This window comes from Paramormyrops kingsleyae, unplaced genomic scaffold (genome assembly GCF_048594095.1).
Source record: "Paramormyrops kingsleyae isolate MSU_618 unplaced genomic scaffold, PKINGS_0.4 ups51, whole genome shotgun sequence".
Classification (NCBI taxonomy): domain Eukaryota; kingdom Metazoa; phylum Chordata; class Actinopteri; order Osteoglossiformes; family Mormyridae; genus Paramormyrops; species Paramormyrops kingsleyae.
In genome coordinates this window covers 119,493-144,639 of record NW_027325989.1, presented here as the reverse complement: position 1 = coordinate 144,639, position 25,147 = coordinate 119,493, and the positions used below count along the sequence as shown (strand labels likewise).

The following is a 25,147-nucleotide window of genomic DNA, read 5'->3' as shown; positions in this document are numbered from 1 at the left end:
ATTGCGCTTAACGTTCCAGGTCTGAGCATGCTTTCATCATCACTGTGCAATGTTTTGTTTTGAAAAAAATGAAGGAAGAAAAGTGCTATTGCACAGCACAATGGAGCTCATGATTACTGTCCTAATTTTATGGCTGATTTGGAGTCATTTTGGGCACGCAGACACATGGCCATCATATAGACCCATGCTAGTATGCCACACAGGCATTTTTATTTATTCGTGCTACACATATAAGAAGATAGACCCATATTTTACCAAATATTTTTTTTTTTTTAGTTTTTGTGAGTTGCATCAAGTTTTTCCTGGATACTCTTGTCAGCCCAAATTTCCAGCAAACACTGTCCCTCTGCTGTATAGCAAAGTCATTCATTGTCACCATGTCTGTTAAATATTTGTTGCTGCCCAATCTGTACTCATCCCATTTTTCCACAATGCAGTTTTGAGGGGAATAAAAGAGAATTTGGAAGAGATTATGGCTGAGGTGGGAGGGGTCGGCATGATCTCGCCAGGTCGCCTTTTTGTTCTTGGGGCAGATAGTGAATCACTGAGGTTGAGGCTGCAGCCAATGAGCTTCTCTGCTGCTTGGACGATGCCCTGCAGCCTCCGGATGTCTTATATAAAATATTTAATATAAATTGTTGTGTCTAACATTAGGAGAACAGCGATACTGAATGGGCAGTCTTAAGTTCACCACTATATTTTAACACCACGTTCCAGATCTACAATAACATAACCTGAATGTATTATTTTACAAACGACCATTTCAACAGGGTGGCGCGGTGGTTAGTGCTGCTGCCTCACAGCGAGAAGGTCCTGGGTCTGGTCCTGGGTCCTATCTGTGTAGAGTTTGCACGCTGTTCGTGTGAGTTTTCACTGGGGGCTCCAGTTTCCTCCCACGGTCCAAAAATGTGCAGGATAGGTTGATTGATTAGTCTAAACTGGCCCTGTAGTTGTGTGTGCGTGTGCCCTGAGGTGTGTTGGCAACTGCCCAGGGTTGGTCCCTGTCTGTGCCCATTGTTCCTGGGATAGACTCCCTGTGACCTTGGTTGGGATAAAGTAGTTTCAGAAGATGGATGGATGGACAACCATTCTGTTGAATGTATTTCATTATTCTAATTTCAGTTCCAATAATGACTTTACCTTAAGAAGAACAGTGTTCTTTACTTTTTAATCATTTTCCCACTTTTTGCTGCTGTTCTCAAGACGATGACAATAATGATAAACTGAGGTAAGCCTTCAGCAGCATTTACAATAGTATGGTGTCCAGCTAGCAGCATTTACCTGGTCACACTGTAATGGTGTCACGTCGAGGGCAAGGACAGAGGCTAAGACAGGCATGGAGGAAAAGCAAAAGGGGCTTTATTAAAGAAAACTACACTACAGGAAGGGCAAAGGAAACAGACCACAAGGGGTCCAAACAGGGTAGGGAGGATCAGGCAAGAACACTAGACACAGGACACACTGGGGAGCACATGCAGGCAGCAACATCAATGACTGGACTGAGGATCGCAGGACTGAAGGACACTTTTTACAGGACATGTGAGGGAGCAGATGGGACAGCGGGGAAGACAGCAGGCTATACGTACACTAAGATGGGAGACACAGTGGAAGAGGGCAGGACAAGACACCAGATGGGCACTGCTGCGGGACAAGGGCGCAGAGACCGAACACCATTAGGGGACGAGACAGACCAGGATAGGCAGGGGCAACACCAGCACAGGGCACTCTGGGGGCAAGATGGGACACCACTAGGAGAACTGGGGACAGACTAGGGACAACCAGGATGATAGAACGTACATCACACAGCAGGACAGGTCCACAGACGAGTGATAACACGGGACAAGAAACATTTCGTGTGGATTACAGGAGCCGGGGAAGACGAGAACGGCCGTTAACGGGGCCAGATAGAGGACACAAGCGGGGCAAAGGGCCATATGGACTGCTGACCCGACAGGACAAGACCACGCAGGAGTAAAGAAATGGATCACGATCGGGTAAGAGAGAACTAGGACCAGGACGAAAACACAACAGAACACCATAGAGACACACTGGGTACACAGCAGGGCAAACATGATGCTCAGACAGGGGCACCGCACTAACAGGAACCAAACACGGGCAAGAAACCAGAAAAGACAGGGAACGCAGGGCACAACTGACACACAGACTAACACAGGGTGGACAGCTGAAGAACAGACAGACAAGGGAGAACCATGGGCCCAGGAGGAGTCAAGGTGGGACAGGGCACTGGGGCAGGAACTGAGGCAGGGTAAGCGAACAAACATGGGGGCGCTACAGGGTGAGCTGGAAATGGGCTTTGGGAGAACAAAGGTGGGACAGGACCTTGGGGCAAAAACTTATCTGAGGCAGGAGGGGACAGGACTGAGCTAGGGGGTCTGCTGGTCCCCAGAAAGCAGGGCGTTGACCCTGGGACACGAGCCCCTGCTGGGTCTCGGGAGGCCAGTAGGGCCAGATCGAGCCAAGGGGAAGGCAGGGTTGGGGCCGAGAGGCACTGTGGGCATCGCCAGGATGGTAAGGCAGTGGGGCGCTGTCGGGACCATAGGGCGGGGAGGGACACCGTCGGTACCACAAGCCTGGGACCTGAGGGTGAAGGGGAACCTGCAGGGCAAGGACATGGACGGGGGCAGGAACAGGAACCAGAGAAACCGGAGCGGTGGCCACGGATGGTGGCTTTTCCCAAGGACAGTGGGCTGGAAACGTCTTGGACCTGGAGTGAAGATAGAAACAGAGGAAGGGAACAAGCAGAGGGTGTGGGGGGAACAAGACTGCAAGACAAGTTAAAGTTTATGGGAACACAGGTGACCTGTACAACATGCCATCCATGAGGGATAGGGTGCTTAATAAATAAACAATAAATAAAACACAAATACATAACAGGGCTAATCATTTTTATGTGTGTGCAGTTTAAACAAAATGAAATCAAATTAAATTACCTGGAGATTTTGGAAATTCTGGAATTCTGAAAATTAATACTTTAAAGAGCAATTTAAAAATCTACTTAGAAATATACATTTTTCTCTTAATAAACATTAAACATTATTATGAAACATTCCACATATACATCTGAAAATTTATCACACTTAATTCATTATCTTAGATCCTGTTTCAATTATTTAATGTTTCTCAAACAGCAGCAGCAGAACCACAACTTCATCTTCTTCGTATTTTGGCTCTTCTCTATGTAAAGAGCTCTACAAGCTCAACTTTAATATTAATTTCCCACCACTTCTACCTCTTCTATCTCTACATGACCCACATCTATCTCTACATCGCCAGTTTCCTCCTGACCTCCTTCTCTATTTATAATCTCAACTAGTACATCACTTACTATAATTTCCAATATGGTTACATCACTCACCATGTCCGCACCCTCAATAATTACCTCCCCTACTTCTACCCCCACAATCTCAACATTTACATCCCCAGAATTTACTTCTGCAAGCCCAAACTCACACACTTGGACTTGCACAGCCTCCACCTTCACATTTCCTTTCGTATCCTCCGCCTTCAGGTAAATTATCCCCCCCTCCACCTTAAACACCTTCACATTCACCCCCACCTCACCTTGCTTCCCCTTGCTTCCATTTTGCATTTTATTAATGCCTACATTCAGGTCTGCGGCCTCCACCTGTACACTGGAGGTCACCCCCATATGTTTTTCCCTCTCTGCCACCTCCACCTTTTCCCCACTAATCGCACCCTTTACCTCATCTATCCCCTGAGTGCTCCTATTCTTCCTGACCTTCTTCTTTTTCTGAAGGTAGTACGTCTTATAAATTCCCCACTCTTCAGATGTCAGGCCGTAATTGCTCTGAAGAGTCTCAGAGCCTTTCATGCTCACACCCTCCCCTCCCTTACACCAGTCAGTCACACCTCCCAGTCCCCCCATAACCTCCCCAGTCTGGACAGTGGGGGGTGTCGCTGGTGAGTACTCCTCCAAACCTTCCTTATCTCCCCAGTCGATCACCTCGTCCCACAGGTCCCAGGCTCCCCAGTACTGGTCGTTGGTCCAGGAAACAGCTCTCGCAATTCTCATTCTGGTGAATAAACAAGACGTAAAATTAACTAGCCATCTGTCATACTCGCAAAGCCAAACTAGGCACTGTATTTATTCAACTTCTTTCCTAAATGCTATTCATCAAGAATACCTATGGAACGGGACGGAGCCTTCATTAGCTGCTCGTGGCGTCGAGGCTACTCCGGCAGTAACGACCGAATTGCTAAAACTGCTTCACAATACAGTAAAGCTTGCGAAATTATGACGCTGCTTCGATACGCTATAACATCACCATGATACCGAACCTAGCAAAAGGTTAATCTTACTTCAAGAACATGGGACATTTAAAAAGTAAACGTATAGGCGATCTTTTCAGAATAACATCTTCAGATGAAATGCATTATCACAGGCCGGATGAGTATAACCAATCATATCAACCATAAGTCTTATTGTTTTTAAGTTTAACACAAATATATTCTCTTACCATTTAAATGTAAACAACCATATTTAGAATAATGGCCACAGCATCTACAGTTTAAACAAGTAATTATATATATATATTTCAACGATATTGTGCCGCAAAATTTGCATGTACTATATCAGGACATAAAAATAAATATAGAATTAAATATGCTAACAAAACATAATCTGAAGAAATAGCAAGAAACATAAGAAGAGATGCTGCTCACCTCTGCGCCATCTCTCTGTCAGAAAGTTTGTGTTTAAACAGCAATTATTTTGTTTCTATGGAAACCACCGAGATTTTTAATTGGTTGAAATGTATGAAGATATGTATTGACATTATGTTCAACGAATGAAAACAAAGAAATTTTTGTCAGGGAGGGACGAATTTGTAGCTGGTCCAATCAGGAGTAGTATCTTTAGTTTGTGCATACTGTAGCTGGGCGTGATTGGATATCTAGCCGCCTTTCAAACCCCCAAATCATGTATCTACTTGTCAATAGGAAACCACGCGCAGCTCTGTCTATAATGTCTGTCTGTATTTTTTTTAATGACATTATGTTTTTGCTAGGCAGCATTACGGTAATGCGTAATACCGCTGTATTGGGGTGTACCGCCGCTGTATTCCCATAGCTGGTTGACGCAATTATCATTTTAGCGACGTTGGTAGGGCGACGTCAACTCTCAGCGAATTTCATAGGCAACATCTACAATTCAGGAACTAGTAGGTCTTCAGATAGTTGTTCACGCTTTTGAGAAAGAAGACTATAGTTCTTGTTATTCAAATTCTGTATCCTGGTATTTTTAATTTCGAAGATATGTCATATACAAGTTTTTTGAGAGACTAAATTTTGGTTTGATTTCTATTTTATTTTATGTTAAATAACGTTCATATAAAATCATTTTAGAATTAGTGCAGTGTTTCGTTTAGAATTAGTGCAGTGTCCTTAAAAACTGCATGTTCAAACCTAACGCCATGCCATAACTGCTTTGCAGATATTTCTTTCAGGAATCTATAGAGGATATATGTAAGCCAGTCTGTGTGTGTTTGTGTCTATGTGTGTTTGGGTGGGTGGTCATGTATATATTATGTTGTGGGGACCAAATGTCCCCACAGTGTTATAAAAACATGTTATTTTGACTTTGTAGGGACATGTTTTTGGTCCCCAAAAGAAAAAACTGACTCAGTTTTATAAAATTCTGTTAATGCAATCAAAGGAATAATAATTCCAAAAGTCTTGTATTTTGTTTGGTTACTTACTGTTACTTCTTGCTTACTACTGCAGGGATTTTGGATTAAGGTTGCCATAATTAGGATTGGGGTTATGCCCATACAAATGAATGGAGAATCCCCACAAAGACTCAGATACCTAATCTGTGTGTGTGTGTGCGCGCACACGTGTGTGTGTGTCTGTTTGTGTGTGTGGATTAGGTTTATATTACATGGTGGGGACCAAATGTCCCCCGCAATGTGATAAAAACCTGTTATTTTGATGCTTTGGGGGTGTTTTTCAGGTCCCCACAAAGATCTGTCAATACTAATAAAAAACTAAAGATGCCAGAAGTCTTGTATTTGGTTTGGTTACTTATGGTTAACGTTAGGGCTGGGTAGGGGTTAAGGTTGTCATGTTGGATTACAGTTTTCCTCATAGAAATGAATGGAGAGTCCCCACGAAGATATAATTATAACCCTATGTGTGTGTGTGTGTGTGTGTGTGTGTGTTGTGTGTGTGGTATCAGATCAGTTCCTGAGAGTTCAGTAGTCTGACGCCATGTTTCTGAGTCTGGGTGTGAAGGCCTGAATGCTTTTCCAGATGCTAGGAGGGTGAAAAGATAATGTGAGGGGTGGGTGGGGTCATCCACAATGTTGGTGGCTTTGCGGATGGAATGTGTGATGTGAATGTGCATGATGGATGGGAGAGAGACTCTAATGATCTTCTCAGCTATCCTCACTATCTGCTGGTCTTGTGATCTGAGGCTTGGAAAAACATGTTGTGCTGCTCAACCTTAGCACAATGATATGGGTGAATCATGGACGCAATAGAATTTGGGGATGATTAGTCCATACAGGGACAGAATCATTCCATACCTCAATCACCTCGTACGTATGTCTGCTAGGTGGAGTTGGAGTTGCTCCTAACTGTGTACAGTGGAGTTGAACAATCACAACTTCCCAGAATTTTACAGTAACAGGAGGACAGTGAACAACTCTTATTAATTCTATGCTGTGTAGACGATGTAATCGCCCACGAGTTTGCCTTAATACACAGGACATTCAAGCCATTGCAGAATACAAACCACAAATGCAGCTCCCTCCACAAGCAACGCCAATATAGAAACTGCAACAAAATCCATGCCCCCTGATAACCAGCCCCTTATATTTCCACCACCGCCGTGGGGACCGTACTACAAAGAGTCAACGCAAGGTAAGCTGCAAAGTGCAAACAAATGTACAACTTACCCTACATAGTGCACTACGTTTACTTTGTTTGTACTATGTGTACAGTCTTTGCACCTTGTCTGTTTGGCACTATATGTCGGTCATTCCTGTTATTCAGTGACTTTTCTGTCCTCATGGTTTACTTATATTTTCTCTAACATGAGTCACATATTTAAAACAAATATATATTTAGGTCTTCGTTATCACGTAAACAGAGACAATACGTATTAAAACTTTTATTGATATATGTATTAAGGCTGCCGTGATTAGTGGGCGTAGTCGATGACATGTTCTTCATGAATATCACTACGCAATTATTGGAGTAGTTATTCTCTAAAGCCCTGCAGTGACATGTAGTTTGTTGTTGTCAAAATGGGAGGGGCCAATACAAAGCACGGGTCTTAGGGAATTCTGATTAAATATACAGGCTTATTAATCCTGTTAATATAATTAGCATATGACCACTATTACTGTAAATAAATTCACAAACCGCAAAACTAACACCAATTGTCTGTCTACCTGCAAGGATCTGTCTGCAGACTGAAAAACTGGGGAATGAAGTGTAAACCGACCAATCAAACCACAATGGACTCGTTGGGGGAGGGATTAGACAGAGGGTGAATAGAGATGTGCATCATGAGAAAACAATATGTTCTTTTCGAACACTGAAGCATGCATACTCTATTCTAGTAGATCATAAATATAATATTATAAACTGAAAGTGAGCAAAATAATGCCCTTTAAGCAACAGTAGGCTGCTGTCCATGGTGCTGAAAACCTGGATTGTCAAATTTTACATTCAATTTTTTCACCTACTTTAACTGTAACCCTCTTATTTTGTTGGCAGTGATGCTCTGTGAAGTCTACAGAGGTGGGTATAGAAAGGATTAAAGTGGGTAATATGTGATTTAGATTAACTATTTTAAACCTGCATTGTAAAATAAAATGTGAACAGATGAAACACCAATACATTCAATCAATTAGTCCTTGTCTGAAATGGTCAAATTTTCCTTTTAAACAAGAGATCTTTTTTTTTCAGAACAGTCTGGGTGCATCTTCTGTCCTACCAGACCGGGGTCGTGGTAAGAGCACTTCTTCTTAAGAAGTGGTTCTCAGTGGTTGGCTCACCATCTCCTTCGACAAGGAGAGAATTCAAATCATGTGGTTCTTCTGGATCTTCAAAAAAACCCAATCAAGACTCCAACTTAGCAACACCTGCAGTTTGTTGTTGCAAATAATAAAGTATTTGAGTGACTAGAGGGGATACCTGACTACCTAAGAGAGAAGCGGATTTATCCAGGACTGGGTCATGGACAACTTTGGCATCTGTTCCTGTAATGAGCTCATAATCATGGAGTTTAAGGATATGGCTAGATAGGTCCAGGAAGAATGAGCTTTGTGGGGGTGGGGGCATAAGCAGCAGCCAAACAGATCTTACTTCCCCCAACTCAGACAGGATACAGCAGAACCTGTGGTGAGCATCAGCCCCAGAATCGAGAGTGAAAATTTGAGGGGCAGGTTGGACATTTAATTAAACAACAGCAACAATGTAACAGTCATGCAATTTTGTGATTAATAACTGGGGTGGAGACAGCAACTCCTGGATGGGCAAACAAAGCAATCAGAGCTGCTACAGGGAAGCACATTGCACAGCAGCCATAGCGATCATGGTGACCTGCAGGAATTGGCCGGCGAACTCGGTGCAGTTCAATGGCGTTAAATAGGGAGAGTTCCAAGATACTGGAAGTCATCCATGGTAATATTCACATCCTCAGGAGTATCATATAAAACTTGTGTAAGCCTCAACTCCTTCAATGCCCTGATCGGGGCATTCATCGCTTTCCTATCTGCAGCTGTTTTAGCACTAAAATATTGGTAAAAAAAGAGATTCTCCTACAAAAAGTCAGAAAAGTCAAAGTGCATGATAATAGGAGGGGGACGTGAAGAGTTTTCTGACGGCCGTACAGCCTATGAGCACAGCGAATGGCTGACTGAAAGGCAGAGAGCTGAGGGAAAGTAGGGGCCTGAGTTACTGTATCACACCCAGCCAGGGCGTTGAGGGTGTCCGGCTTGGTGACCTCAGGATTAGGTCTCTGCCTTTTGCAGATGATGTGGTCCTGTTGGCCTCATCGGACCGTGACCTTCAGCTCTCGCTGCGACAGTTCGCAGCCAAGTGTGAAGCGGTTGGGATGAGAATCAGCACCTCCAAATCCGAGACCATGGTCCTCAGCCGGAAAAGGGTAGAATGCTCTCTCTGGGTCGGGGATGGGGTCCTTCCCCAAGTGGAGGAGTTTAAGTATCTCGGGGTCTTGTTCACGAGTGGGGGGACGATGGAGCGGGAGATCTACAGGCGGATCGGTGCGGTGTCCACAGTGATGCGGGCGCTGCATCGGTCTGTCAAGGTAAAGAAGGAGCTGAGCCAAAAGGCGAAGCTCTCGATTTACCAGTCGATCTACGTTCCTACCCTCACCTATGGTCACGAGCTGTGGGTAGTGACCGAAAGAACGAGATCGCGAGTGCAAGCGGCCAAAATGAGTTTCCTCCGCAGGGTGGCTGAGCTCTCCCTTAGAGATAGGGTGAGGAGCTCGGTCATTCGGGAGAGACTCAGAGTAGAGTCGCTACTCCTCCGCATCGAGAGGAGCCATCTGGTCAGGATGCCTCCTGGACGCCTCCCTGGAGGTGTTCCGGGCATGTCCCACTGGGAGGAGGCCCCGGGGAAGACCCAGGACATGCTGGAGGGACTATGTCTCTCGGCTGGCCTGGGAACGCCTCGGGATTCCCCCAGAGGATCTGGATGAAGTGGCCGGGGAGAGGGAAGTCTGGGTTTCCCTGCTGAGACTGCTGCCCCCGCGACCCGACCTCGGATAAGCGGATGGATATTCTTGTACTGTCCACTTTCTCCCGTGACAATGCAAATTTCCCACTTGTGGGACTAATAAAGGAGTATCTTATCTTATCTTATCTTATCTTATCTTATCTTATCTTATCATCTTAATTAGCGAATCTCCAGTGTGTGACTGCCCTCTAGTGGATAAACAAAATTCAACTACATATGTCAATATTATAGTGTTTTCCAATCATTTTCACACTTGTCTCAATACCATGTCCACTTTTTCAAAACACTTCACACTGTGAACTTTACAAACATGCACCTGAGCATATCAGTTAACTTTCGGTGCAATATGCACTAAAACCACCAGAACACTTCACACTTCACCCAAAAGTGACACACGCTGCCAAACCTATAGCACACGCACTCTCTCACAAGATGACTTTGTCACACAAAGAACAATGCATGAAAAAACACAAACAACTTGAAGCGCTGCAAAATGCATATATATGATGTGTTGTTGTATCCTATATTTTCACACGTTTATTGCAAAGTAAAAGAAAAACGTATGCCATTTCTTACAGTAAACATTGTAATACAAACAAATAATACAGTAAATAAATTCAGCTGCGCAATACACTGGAAAAGAAAAATACATTACAGCCACCTACTGAAAGTACATTACATTCAATACAGAAAAAAACAAAACAAACATAGCCAAATAGCAAAGTTTGACTGTATACAGTTAAGTATACTGTTGTCCTGGACTAATCCATTTGGTCCCTTGCATTTGGCCATAAATTTTCATCGACATCACACTGAATATTTTCTCTTGCAATACACCAAGGAAAAAATCTCTTTGAGTGTCTTATCCAGCTCTGGATGTCCTCCACATGGATGTCCACACACCCAGCAGCCATTGCATCTAAAAGCGACATCTGATCATGTGGGCGATGGTCATATACCTTCCATCCCCATGCAGAAAAAAATCCTTCAGTCGGGTTGAGGAATGGAGAGTATGGTGGCAAGAATAATGACATCATCCAGGGATGGGCTATAAACCACTCTGTGACTTGGCGGGAATGATGAAAGGCCACATTGTCCCACACAATCACAGATACCAGTAAATTCTTCCTCTCCCTCCTGTGGGAGGTAAATGCTAAATCCTACAGTAGTGGGTTACAGTAAAGACAAACGTGCATCGATGCATCAGTTTTTTCCTGGAGACTTCCCTCAAATCACACCACTACAGTAATATATACACCAATCAAATGCCTTCAGTCAGAATGCTCTACATAGTGTATAGTACCTGTTGCTTTGCCTGAAAATCCTGACAATTGATGCCTCTGTGGATCTAGGCAGGTGGAGTGGAACTCTTAGACCCACTTTCCTCAGGGACAGACCATGATTTCCAACATGGTCAAATACTGTGGCTCTGATTTCATCAGTAGCCAAGATTCTTCCTCTTCCTCTCCGTTTGTGTCTTCTTGCTCTTCCTCTGCCTCTTACTGCATCCATTTTTCACTAGCTAAAGAAAAATGGCAATGGAAAATGCCAATCCAAAGATTTGCACATATGGCAAATTGGCACTAACCTCACAAATTACTAGATAGGTGCTTAGCTGAAATTATAGGCAGGTATGTGTTTTCATTCAGCTTTCCAGCTTCAAGCATTGTAAAGTGCTGTAGTTGTACAAAGTTTTGCTGGTGGCAAACACTGACTGAGAGAAGTATTCATGAAATTTGGGGGAAGTGGTGATTGAATGCATATTGTGTCAAAGCAATGCAAAAGCATACATAGTTTAGCTCACATAGTCCAATTTTATGGTGCATGTGTTAAGTGGACAAGGTAAAAAGTGGACATGGTATTGAGACACGCGTCAAAATGATTGGGAAAAAAGTGTAATACATTTAACCCCCGTATGTTTTATGGCTTCACTGTGAGGCTTGACTTATTTCCCTCCTCAATGATCAGTTTAATATAACTGGTGAAGCTGTAAATTAGTTTAGTCATGACTTCAGAAGTTACCCTGACAAGGGATTCTGTACAATCAGAGATGGAGCTGCTGGTTGGGCTGGTCATCGCCTGCTTTTTCTGACTGATGTAGGTCTGAATGTAAAGTTTCAAACTGCTTAATATGTATTAATCTGTTTTATAATGTTCACACAAAAACAGCTTTTAATGTGTGTTGCACCTTACATCTCCTACTGTACAATGTGCTTCTGCATTTGATTCCTCCTTGACTGGGGGGTAAAGAGAAATAACTAGCAAGAAAGACAGAGAGAAACTTTTCGGAGGTGCTATTGTACAAAGTTGAACTGATTGTCCAAAGACTTCTTGCTGTCAAATTTAAATGTGATTTTTGTGTCTCTTTCAGTAAATTATCTTGAAATACATTGATATCTGAAGTTAACTGAGGCCCTTGCTATTCATTGTGTCCGACTCTCCAATCCTTACCTCTCCCTACAAACCTAGACACTGGTCCACTGTAATCTACCTGCATGATCGGGTCGCTCCTGTTGGTAGCAGGTTACATGTCAGACCACTGTAGATGCAGCAGTATGCATTGCAGCCTCTTATGTGCACGCAATGAAGGTACACTGGTGAAGCTTCTCCATGCCATACAGAATAGGGAAGCACTGGAGGCAGTGTGTGGCTCAGTGGGTTAAGCCTCTGTGGCTGTGATTGGAAAGTCACTGGTTCAAGCCCAACCTCAGCATGTCTGTGGCTGCTTTAAATGAGGCCCTTAACCCCCAGCTTCCTGGGCACTGCCATGGGTGGCTGCCCTTCACAGCCAGGTTCCCCTTTGCCTAAGGAGAGCAGTTTGGGGGAAGGATAAAGAGAATCTTTCCACAGGCATCAATGAAGTATCTATTGTTAGAGGCTCCTTTTCTATCTGAGCATATCCTTGCTCAGTTTGCATGAGTGCTCTGCTCCCAAAAGCCACTGGTTTCCTGCATTGTATCACAGCTGCACCCAAACTGGTGTCTGAAGCATCACACTGGAGAATCAAGTCTTCCTTGGGATCATAATATTTCAGTACCGGTGCATTCACAATGGACTCTCTGATTTTGGAGAATGCAGCATCCTGAATGTCTGTCCACTCCCACAAACTGCCTTCATGGGTCAATTGTCGCAGAGGCTCACACTGGTCTGAACGGTGGCTGCAAAACTTGGCTAAGAAATTTACCATTTTTAGGAGTCTTTGCCCCCCTGCTTTGGGCATCTGCTGGATTGCTTTGCCTTTTTCTGGATCAATTTGAAGTCCATCCACTGTCAGTAAATATCCTATGAATGGAACAGCGTCTGTCTCAGTCTTAGTTTACATTTAGCTTGATGTTTTCCTCAGTACATCTGTCTATAAATTACGTCAGTGTTCTGTCACGATCTTTCTCTGCCAGTTCCATTGTGTCTCCCTCACCTGTGATTGAAATGCCATCTGTAATCACATGAACTCCCTCCAAGCCGTTCCAGGGCTCAGTCATCTTTGGAAAATCTCTGGAGCAGTGCTGATGCCCATAGGTATGCACAGCCACCTGTACCTGCCACAAGGGGGCGAGAAAGTGGTCGGGTAGCTGAAGTTTTCCTCCAGCTTGACATGCCAACAGCCATTTCTGATGTCACACACTGAAAAGCTTCTTTAGATCTAGCAAGATGTCATCAATGGTAGGGAGAGGAAAATGGTTCCTCTTCAGTGCTTTATTCAGTGGTTTAGGGTCTGTACACACGCTGAGCTCACCGTTTCGCTTCTTTGTGAATTCTGCTCTAAAATAGCTGTTAATTACTACAGGAATTTTGGTGGTAATGTCTATTAAAGAATGTTTACAAATATCATAAATTGGATTAAAGAAGTAACTGGAGCAGTTGAATAGTTCTGCAGTCTCTGTCATTCAATTCAATTCAATTTTATTTATATAGCGCATTATCACAACATTACATTGTCTCAATGATCTTTACATTTCTGCCTCGTAAGGACCCCCCATTGAGTAAGCCAAAGGCAATGGTGGCAAGGAAAAACTCCCTAAGAGGAAGAAACCTTGGGAGGAACCAGACCCAAAGGGGGAGCCCATCCTCCAGGGGCCAGCAGATGAGTCAAACAAACAAGATGAAATGACTAAGCTAATACAGACAAGATGAAATGACTAAGCTAATACAGGGGTTGAAATATATGTCTCAATGCAGCGGCCGACCGGTGCAGGCACGTGGTGCTTGATGCACGATGGCAGGATTAATAGACACACAGCCGCAGGGTGGATGGCGAGGCATCGTGTTGAGCCAAGGGCAGGCAGGTTGGAGGGTAGGTGCCGGAGGTGGAGGTAGTTGTCTTGCAGGCCGCAGAGGCATAAACTCTTCAACGACATTGTGCTCCAGGGAGCACACCCCAGAAGGGGTGAGGGAGGAAGTAAGAATAATTGTGTATTAGCCAGAGTTGAGGAAACCAGAGGCAGTGCAAGCAAAACGATCGAGTGCAATATTCGTCTAGGCTCCGGCAGATCTGGGTATAGCAGCATGAGAAATAGGGAGAGACAGGCGGGAACACAGGCATGGGGACTCCCTGAACATCAGCACTCTAGTGTAGAGCCAGAGTGACAGCACTGACGCCTCAGTTTATCCAAAGCCAATGACACCGATCCCCACCCAGCTCTTCACCTCATACTGTTAGTCTGACTGGGAGTGAGCGACTAGCTGGAACCAGAACTAGGTTTCCTATACGCTAAGCTATACAAGTGCGTTTTTAATCTAGACTTGAAAAGCGAGAGTGTGCCTGAATCCCGCACATCCGCCGGGAGACCATTCCACAGCTGCGGAGCTCTGTAAGAGAATGCTCTGCAGCCTGCCGTAGCCCTGTCTACTTCAGGAACTAATAGATATCCTGCTCCTTGTGAACGAAGCAGGCGAGGAGGGTTGTAAGGGACCAGAAGATCATTGAGATATTGTGGTACAAGGCCATTCAGAATTTTGTAAGTCAATAGTAATAATTTGTAGTCAATCCTAAACTTGACCGGTAGCCAGTGCAGGGAAGTATGTAACTGGGGGGAAACGGAAAGCCCCAAAAAATCATATTATAAGTAGGCACTGTAATAGGCCTACCCTTTGTTGTCTGTATTTAAACGCCAGGAGTATTAGGAATAAAATTCATGATTTAGAGGCTCTTATCTCATCAGACTCTTATGATATTATAGCAATAACTGAAACGTGGTTGAGTGATAAGGATGGACAAGAATATAATATGGATGGTTACACATTGTTCCGTAAAGACCGTATAGGTAAGAAGGGAGGTGGTGTTGCAGTATATGTAAAGGAAAACTTGCAGGCAAGGGAGCTTACTGATATAAGTAAAAGTACGGAAGCTATATGGGTAAAATTAGATGCTACAAACTCAAATAGCCTAATTGTCGGTGTTTGTTACAGAGCACCCAATGTAGCTGTTGAGGAAAGCAGATTGTTATACAGTGATATTAGGATTATGAGCAATAAAAATGATGTGGTAGTTATGGGTGATTTTAATCTACCGGGGATGCAGTGGGACATTGTTGCTGGCTCTTCTGAAAATGAACTTGACATGGTGGGATTAGTACAGGATTGTTTTTTTACTCAGTTTGTTAACACCCCTACCAGGGGAGATGCCATTCTTGATCTTGTTTTGTCTAATAACCAGGACAGGATTGGTAAATTAGATGTTTTAGAACCACTTGACAGTAGCGATCATAACATGGTTAAATTTGAGGTTAAGTTTAGTGCCCGAAGAGCAAAGTCCAAATCAAAAATATATAATGTTAGGAAGGCTAACTTCAATTGTATGAGATTAAAACTAGAAACTGTGAACTGGATGGAGTTAATTAACAAAACTGTTGAAGAGGCATGGGGATTTTTTAAAAGCACATTATTGCAAGTACAAGAGGACTTCATACCTGTTTCTAACAAGAATAAATCAAGGAAATTGCAACCTAGGTGGTTTAATAGGGACATAAAGTATAAAGTAAGGAGGAAAAGGGCTTTGTTCCAGAGATGGAAAATAACTGATGATGACATAATAAAGCAAGAGTATCTAAATCTACAGGCTGAGTTAAAAAATGACATTAGACGAGCTAAAAGGAATGTCGAAAGGAAGATCGCATTGGAGGCTAAGGATGACGTTAAAAGTTTCTTCCAGTATTTTAACTCTAAAAGAGCTCTAAAAGCTGAAATCACTAATCTGCAGGATAGTAAGGGTCTTATAATTGAAAACGACATTGACATAGTAAATGAGTTCAATGATAGTTTTGCACGGGTATTCACTGTTGAGGACACTAGTAACTTACCAGTTCTTATTACTAATCCAACATCGTCTATAACTAATATATATATAACTGAAGCTGATGTTTTGCAAAGCCTAGCTAAGCTCAAAATAAATAAATCACAGGGCCCTGATGGCATCTTACCTATAGTGTTAAAAGAGATGAGGGATATTATTTGCCAACCCTTAACATTACTGTTTCAAAAATCCTTATCTGAAGGTGTGGTACCTTCTGATTGGAAGCATGCCAACATACTGTCACGCCCATTTTCAAAAAAGGGGATAGAAGTAATTTGTCAAACTATAGGCCAATCAGTCTAACTTGTATAACTGGTAAAGTTATGGAGGCTATAATCAAAGAGAAAATGGTAGATTACCTGGACTCAAATAACATTTTGAGGGATAGCCAGCATGGATTTAGGAGAGGTAGATCCTGTTTAACAAATCTGTTGGAGTTTTTTGAGGAAGCTACTCAGGAAGTTGATGATAAGAAGGCCTATGATGTCATCTATTTAGATTTCCAAAAGGCTTTTGATGTTGTTCCCCACAAGAGGCTCTCACTTAAACTCAAAGCGACAGGTATTTTAGGAACTGTAGCGACTTGGATTGATAACTGGTTAACGGATAGGAAGCAGCGAGTAGTTATAAGAGGCTCGATGTCACAGTGGGCCTGCGTTCATAGTGGGGTACCGCAGGGTTCAATTTTAGGACCACTTTTGTTCCTTATTTACATAAATGATATAGACACCAATATATACAGTAAACTGGTGAAATTTGCAGATGACACCAAGGTGGGTGGTGTAGCAGATACTGAACTAGCGGCTCAGCAGCTACAGCGGGATCTTAATTTAATTAGTGACTGGGCTGACACCTGGCAGATGAAATTTAACATAGACAAATGTAAGGTACTCCATGTAGGGAGCAGAAATATAAAGTACAGGTATTTTATGGGACCTACTGAAATAAAGGTAGCTGATTATGAGAAAGACCTTGGTGTGTATGTAGATGCTTCCATGTCTCATTCTCGCCAGTGCGGGGAAGCAATAAAAAAGGCCAATAGGATGTTGGGGTATATCTCCAGGTGTGTGGAGTTTAAGTCAAGGGAGGTAATGCTAAGATTATACAATTCCTTGGTGAGACCTCACCTAGAATATTGTGTACAGGTTTGGTCACCATATCTTAAAAAGGACATAGCGGCCTTAGAAAAGGTGCAGCGTAGGGCCACAAGAATGATTCCTGGTCTTAGAGGAATGTCATACGAGGAAAGGTTATTTGAGCTAAATCTGTTCAGCCTCAAGCAAAGGAGACTGAGGGGGGACATGATTCAGGTCTATAAGATTCTAACAGGTTTGGATGCTGTTCAACCGAATAGTTACTTCAGCATTAGTTCAAATACAAGAACTCGTGGCCATAGGTGGAAATTAGCGGGAGAACATTTCAAACTGGATTTAAGGAAACACTTCTTTACACAGCGTGTAGTCAGAGTATGGAATAGTCTTCCTGATAACGTAGTGCAAGCTGAATCCTTGGGTTCCTTTAAATCAGAGCTAGATAAGATTTTAACAACTCTGAGCTATTAGTTAAGTTCTCCCCAAGCGAGCTCGATGGGCCGAATGGCCTCCTCTCGTTTGTATATTTCTTATGTTCTTATGTTCTTATGTTCTTAAGACAGGATAGGGCTAATGTGATCAAATTTTTTAGTTTTTGTTAGAACTCTGGCAGCTGCATTTTGTACTAACTGAAGTTTATGTAGGGATCCAGATGGACAACCCGAAAGGAGGGCATTGCAGTAGTCCAATCTAGAAGTTATAAAGGCATGTATTAGTTTTTCTGCATCTTGAAAGGACAGCAACTTCCGAAGCTTGGCTATGTTCCGTAGATGATAAAATGCCGTACTGGTAATGCTATTTATGTGAGCACTGAAGCAGAGGTCGGAGTCTACCAGGACACCAAGATTTCTGACCACTGTTTTAAATTGAGTAGGGAGGCCGCTAGGGTTGGGGTTTACAAACTTATTGCGGGCCTCCTTAGGACCGATTAAAAGAACCTCAGTTTTTTCAGTATTTAACATGAGGAAATTCCTTGCCATCCAACAACGGATGTCTAGCAGACAGTCGGCTAAAGAAGAGAGCTGGGATGCGTCACTAGGTTTAACAGATATATACAATTGTGTATCATCAGCATAACAATGAAAATTAACACTGTAATTTCTAATTATGTTACCAAGCGGTAGCATATATAGATTGAACAGTAGGGGGCCCAGCACTGATCCCTGCGGGACACCATATCTTACTTTAGTGGCTATGAATGACTCATTTTTTACATGGACAAACTGGTAACGATCAGTGAAATACGAACGAAACCACAGTAGTGCTATCCCTTTAATGTCAATCAATGTTTCCAACCGGTCCAAAAGAATATTATGGTCTACAGTATCGAATGCTGCAGTTAGATCCAGTAAGAATAATAGCGATATACAGCCACGGTCGGAAGCCATAAGCAAGTCGTTTATCACTTTGACTAAGGCCGTTTCTGTGCTATGATTGGGTCTGAAACCAGACTGATATAGCTCGTTAGCATTATTATCTTGAAGAAAGGAGGACAGCTGGTGAGCAACAACTTTCTCAAGAATTTTAGAAATGAAGGGAAGATTTGAGATGGGTCTATAGTTTCCTAAGTCACTAGGTTCAAGATTTGGTTTCTTTAGGATAGGTCTAATAACAGCCATTTTAAAAGATTTAGGAACATATCCAAGACTAAGAGATGAGTTTAACAAGTTTAACAATGTAGTGCTAATCAGTGGTGCAATTTCCTTAAGTCGATTGGTGGGTATTGGGTCATCAAGGCTAGTAGTGGGTTTGCAAGAGGAAATTAACTGAAGGAGTTCTGTCTGCACTACAGGAGTGAAACATTCAAAGATGTTATCATTAGTACTAATAACACTAGCACTAGCAGAGGATTGGTGGTTGTGTGCAACCGTGGGCGTGCTCGTGATGGTATGTCTAATCGTGGTTATTTTATTATTAAAAAACGCAATAAAGGCATCACTACCAAGAGCTTCTGGGACATGTGAGTTTAACATTGAACGATTCTTTGTTAACCTAGATACAGTTTCAAATAGGAATTTAGGATTGGTTTTGTTATTTTCTATTAGTTTAGAGAGATACATAGACCTAGCAGTCATTAGTGCATGTCTATACTTAGACAGGCTCTCTTTCCAGGCAAATCTAAAAACTTCTAATTTTGTTGACCGCCATTTGCGTTCTAGCTTTCGTGAAGCTTGTTTAAGTTCACGTGTACGGTTAGAGTACCAGGGGGCAGGTTTCTTATCCCTATGTTTTATTTTCTTGAGTGGTGCTACATGATCAAGAGTGGTACGAAATGATTCTACCATGTTCACGGTTACCTGTTCAAGTTCATTTACACATGACACTTCAGAGGTTAGGTTAAAGGACTGTGGGAGCTGTTCCAGAAAAGTTGCAGCGGATAATGAGGCTATGGAACGTCTAGTATCGTACCTCTGGTCTGGGGCCTTAGGGGAGTTATGTTGTATTTGAAATGTTAAAAGGTAATGATCTGAAAGTAGAGGATTCTGAGGGATAATTGATATGTGTTCTACCAGGACACCATGACTAAGAATCAGGTCTAGGGTGTGGTTACAGGCATGAGTTGGCCCAGTTACATTCTGATGTACACCGACAGAGTCAAGAATGGCAGTAAATGCTTTTGTTACTGGATCACTTTCATTTTCCATATGAATATTAAAATCACCAACAATCAAGGCCTTGTCGGTAGTAACCACCAAGCTTGTTAGCTTGTCATTGCCACGCCATGACAGAATGACTCCCTAAGCAGGATGATCCCCAGACTCTGTGACACCCCGTCTGTTGGGATTCGTGTCCTTTGCTCCTGCAGGTGACCCAGTGGTGATGGGGTCAGAGCCCCAGTCCTTGGTATCTGTTTTGGTCCCAGCACCCAGCCTCCTGCCTTGGCCCAAGCCACTGGCCTACGTACCTCAGTGGATCGTCAACAGTCCACTAATTGATCCATGGAGCGATAGTGACTGGAGGAGCCCAAGGAAGAGGAAGACCTTACTGGGCTTCTTGTAGTGACGCAGACAACCTGCCCTTACTGCTCCCTCTTGTTGCCCAGAAGGTCCGGCTCCCTGGAACTCAGCCATGGAAGGCCACTCAACACATCACTTCTCTGCGACATGGTGCCTCAAAACTCTCCACAAATTCTTCCATTGACTCCCCAAAGTGCACAGCTGCTTTGCTCGCTTTCTCTGGACATTGAAATAGGAGATGGCGGAAGGCAGCTGACCTGATATCACTAAACCCAGTTCAGGTAGTGTCCAGTCCCAGTGAAATCACTGCAGCTTCGCCCTGTGGAAGAATAATTAGTTAAAATTTGTCTATTACTATTACTAATAAACTGGTCTTTGTTCATTACTGAAAATGTAATCGAAGTTCCCTTCAAATGACTCAATATTTCTTGTAGGTGATTGTGTAATCACCTGGGTTACCCCCTTAGATACTACATCCCATAATTATCGTCATCCTGACCTTCTGTAGGCATTAATCCCATGTCAGAGTGTGTCTGCACAGCTATTTCCTTCCATTCTCTCACACAAAGTGCATCACAAAGCCTCTTTTGTTCAAACCATGGCTCCCTTGTTTAATACTACAAATTCTATTGTCATCATAAGCAAATATACATGCCTTGTGCATAGTAAATCTTTTAGTGTCCAAGCAGCATAAAGAAAAATTATGATGCATTTTATTATGAGTTTTATGCTGCATATAGTAATAATAATAGAATGACTTGCTGAAGTATTTGGTGCTAAACATTCAACCGTGTGGTTTTGTCACTTCCTGTTTAAAGTGTCCACTCCCCTTTCACTCTGCCTGCTGTGTGTGAGAATAGAAACGACAGAGATAGTGAAAGTACAGAGGATGAGGAAGTGAGGGTCAGTCTCCACAGATCTGGGCTCAGTGACACACACACACATATGGATCCTCTGATGCTCCTGTTTCTTCTCATTGCTGGGCTCACAGGTGAGTGTCTCTCATTACAGTGGTACTGAGTAGAGATCTCTCTCCTGCTGCTCACACACTGTCAGCTGCAGTTTGGAGATCATGATGTCAGTTGTGAATTATGGCAGTCTTAATAAAAACATCTTTGTCTTGGAAATTGGAAATACATATTATATTCTTAGAAATGTACCCTGAATCAGGTAATTGAAACTATATACATAATATCTAAATATACTGCATGATATATATAAAGACTGTCAGTGCAGATAAACTGCTCCTGCCTCTTGTACCCTTTGGTTTTCTATGAGGCCTGTGATTGATCTTACTGGTGTCATTTCAGCAGCACAGGTGGTTATGTGAGCAGACAGCCGGGATGCCATCAGTCATTTCTGTGTGTACAGACAGAGGGGTCTAAACACCCAGCTTCATGTATTACTGCAGAAGGTCTCAGTGCTTATCAGGGGGCAAGATCAGTGTTAGGGGTCAAGGCTAAACCTGGTTGTCTTTCACTCTGCAGCAGATTTGGAGAGCTAGTTACCCTCTAGCTGGTAGAGACTGGGGGCAGCGTGGGGGCCTCACACCTCCAGGCTTGTGGTTTCGGTATCTGGCCCAGCTTTCTGTGGGCAGTTTGCATGGTCTTCCTGTATCTATGCTGGTTTCCTCTCAGTTCTCCGGTTTCCTCCCACAGGTCAATGTCTTTCCATGTAAAGGGCAGCCAATAGCGACATTTTTGCCTCTCTAGACGGCACTTCAGTGCATTCAGTCGTGCTACATGACACCTTTCTTGATGGTGAACTGTGTGCAGGTAGGTAGGTTGGTCTATCTCTCTAATCATGTCTAATCATGCAATATCAAAGAAAAGGACAGCCCCAGACAATTGATTTAATTATTGTGATAACTCAAAAAGTATTTGACAGATCTTTGGATAATAGAGGATCCGTGACTGATTTAATTTTGTGACGAAGCGCTCCAGAATTGAAGCGGTGTCACGTAGTGATGGCACATGAAAGGACAGCCATAGGTGTAGATTCAGTGAACCTGGTTACATTGAGACAAGTCGCCCAGTGTTGGGCTTTTAATAACAATGATTGTTGCATAGGTGGGAGGAGTGTGTGGGGGATACAGGTTGTTAAGGGTAGGGGTGTGTGAGTAGAGTGGGGACATTGAGTTGGATTTTCATGCCTTATAGTCAGAAGCCCATGTCTTCTGTTGCCCTTGCCGTGGTTCCCCAAAATCTCTCTGTCTCTTTAGTTTATACAGATATTAGATATCTGACTCATACCCCTGCCATCTCAGCACTGCTGACTGTTGGCTTTGAATGTGACCATGACTGCGTCTGTGTGCAGTTTGCAGGCTTCCTCTGTTCACATTGCATTTCTCCAGCTTCCAGTGCCCTGCAATGGATTGACATGCTGTTGAAGGTTTACCTCACTTTACACTGTGTGCTTCCTGCATTAGGACCTAAATAATTATACTAATGATTAAACAGCTATGGTGAAACATACGACTCTTTCAGGCGACAGTGATACCCAACTAATGTATAGCGTTTGTTTTTAAAATGAAATGAGAACAGATTAAAAGAGAGCTGAGCATCTCGATTGACTAACATTCCCACAGTGCCTCTTCAGGAGTCCTTTTAGACACCAAGTTCTGTGGTTCCAATTAGCACCATGAAGGTGCACAATGATATTCATGGGTATCATGGTCTGCAGCCAAATCACAATTATTTAACACTTTTTCTAGATTTTACATGTCTGCAGTGTTGGAACACACAATACACACAATATATATGCGGTGGGGCAACTTTTGCCCCCACTGTCTAAAAATGGGGGCATTTGCAATATTTGGGGTCACACTTTAAAAATTGTACTTAGAGCACAAAGTTTATGTTTTATGAGAGAAGAGCCCAGATTAAAATGCATACAGTAATCAGCTCCTTGTGCCAACATGAGTAAATAAGAATAATATTCCTATCAGGGGTTTTGCGAGGATGAGACTGAAGCTTTACCCTTTGTTTCTGCTGAGAGACATGCGGCGTGACTCATTTCTCTGCGCGTACAAGTTATCTTTGATCAGCGTTCATGGTTTGAGATTCAGATCGAGCTTTAGGTAATTATTTTCGAACTGGTTGGTTGGACTTCTAAGAAATTCGAGTTCTAATGAGTTCGAGAACTGAGGTACCACTGTACTAACAAATAGAAAACACAAAATACTGTACATGTATGACGTAATTGCCAGTTTATTGGTAAAATATTTTTGTTAAAGCTTTTTAAAAATTACATAATAATATAAGTGATATAAAAACCAGTGAGAATCCAAATACTATCTACAACTTCATAGAGTATTATACTCAATGCAGCCTCTGCAAATGTTTCCGGAATGTAGCCATAGCAATTTCTTCTGATGTAGCAGCAGATCTCCATCATGATCTCCAAACTGCAGCTGACAGTCTGTGAGGAGCAGGAGAGAGATCTCTACTCAGTACCACTGTAATGAGAGACACTCACCTGTGAGCCCAGCAATGAGAAGAAACAGGAGCATCAGAGGATCCATACATGTGTGTGTCACTGAGCCCAGATCTGAGGAGACTGACAATCACTTCCTCATCCTCTGTACCTTCACTGTCATGGTCGTTTCTATTCTCACACACAGCAGGCAGAGTGATGGGGGAGTGGACACTTTAAACAGGAAGTGACAAAACCACAAGGCTGAATGTTTAGCACTTCAGCAAGACATAACATCCAACCATCCATCCATCCATCTTCTATAGCTGCTTATTCTGTGCAGGATCCTGATGGCCCACAGTCTGGGCAGCAACCACTCGCAGGGAAAACACACCATTCACACACACATGCACACCTATGGTAACTCCAATAAACCTCAGCATGTTTTTGGGCTGTGGGGGGAAACAGGAGAACCCAGAGGAAACCCCACACTGACACGGGGAGAACATGCAAGTGCAGGGGGGACAATAAAACAAAATTAAAGTCTTCAGCTTGCTTGGTTTCTTGTGTCATTCATGTGACTCACAGCTGTTTTCTACAGATACACATATAAAGTGTGAAATGAAGAGCTGAGAGGGAGAGACACTGCAGAAAGCAGTGAAAGCCAGTACATACTGTCAGAGGTTACAATCTTTACGGTGTGTGTTTCTGCGTATTTCTTATCAATTGCAGGAAAACATTTTTCATGTTGCCTTTGTCCTGCAGTTTGCAGGAATAAATATTGTAATAATATTAGGAATTTTACAAATTTGGCAATATCAAATACAGTGATACCTCGGTATACGTCCTTAATCTGTTCCAGATCCTTGGACTTATACCAAACAGGATGTATACCAAACAAATTTTTCCCATAAGAAATATAAGGAAAATGATTAATCCGTTCCCATGAAAAAAAAATCCTATTGTTATTGGCATATTATATATTGATGGGGTTGTATAAAATAACTTAAACATTGCTTAATACTAAAATACATAAATATAAAAGCAATTAGATGAAACAAATGAAAAGAGAGTTATAGCGCGGGTTGTTCACTGAATGGTAGCAACTGGCGTACTGACGCTGGTGGGCAGTCGTGGCTTTGTCTTGAGAGGTAAACAAGGGAAGCGCGTGGTGTCCTGACTCATTATGACCCATACAAGTTCTAGCACATGAGTCGTATTCCAAACAAAGGCCATATACCAAACAAAATTTTCCGTGTCCAAGCAGGACGTATATCAAGTTGGACTTATTTCAAAGTGGACGTATACTGAGGTACCACTGTAATGGATAGTTGAACTTTACAAAGAATCATTGTAGCTCACTGGGTATAGAAATACATGTAAATGAAGCATGTAAGTTGATGTTATTAATGAGCTGTGTAACTTCCTTCTTTCTCACACATGAACATAAGCAGCTAAGATATTTTCAGACAGACACTTATTCTGAAAAGCAGAAATGTCGTCATACAGGATGTGAGGGTGAGACTCTGCAGAAACACTGTGTGCTGCATACAGAGGGTCTGACCTCAGGCCTTTGTTTCAGTCTTTGTTATGTTTTATACAGTTTGTTAAGTTCCACTGCAGTAGGTCCTTTTAATCTCAGT

At 42.8% G+C, this 25,147-nt stretch overlaps 1 long non-coding RNA gene across 1 annotated transcript; it reads right to left on the bottom strand.

Annotated features, from left to right (window-relative positions):
* Positions 1-1,339: 1,339 nt before the first annotated feature.
* On the bottom strand, positions 1,340-4,803 carry LOC140586394 (uncharacterized). Its single transcript, XR_011988213.1, has 2 exons — positions 4,705-4,803; positions 1,340-4,055 (listed from the first exon to the last, which is right to left on the bottom strand). It is a non-coding gene; the product is annotated as an uncharacterized lncRNA (long non-coding RNA).
* Positions 4,804-25,147: the final 20,344 nt, after the last annotated feature.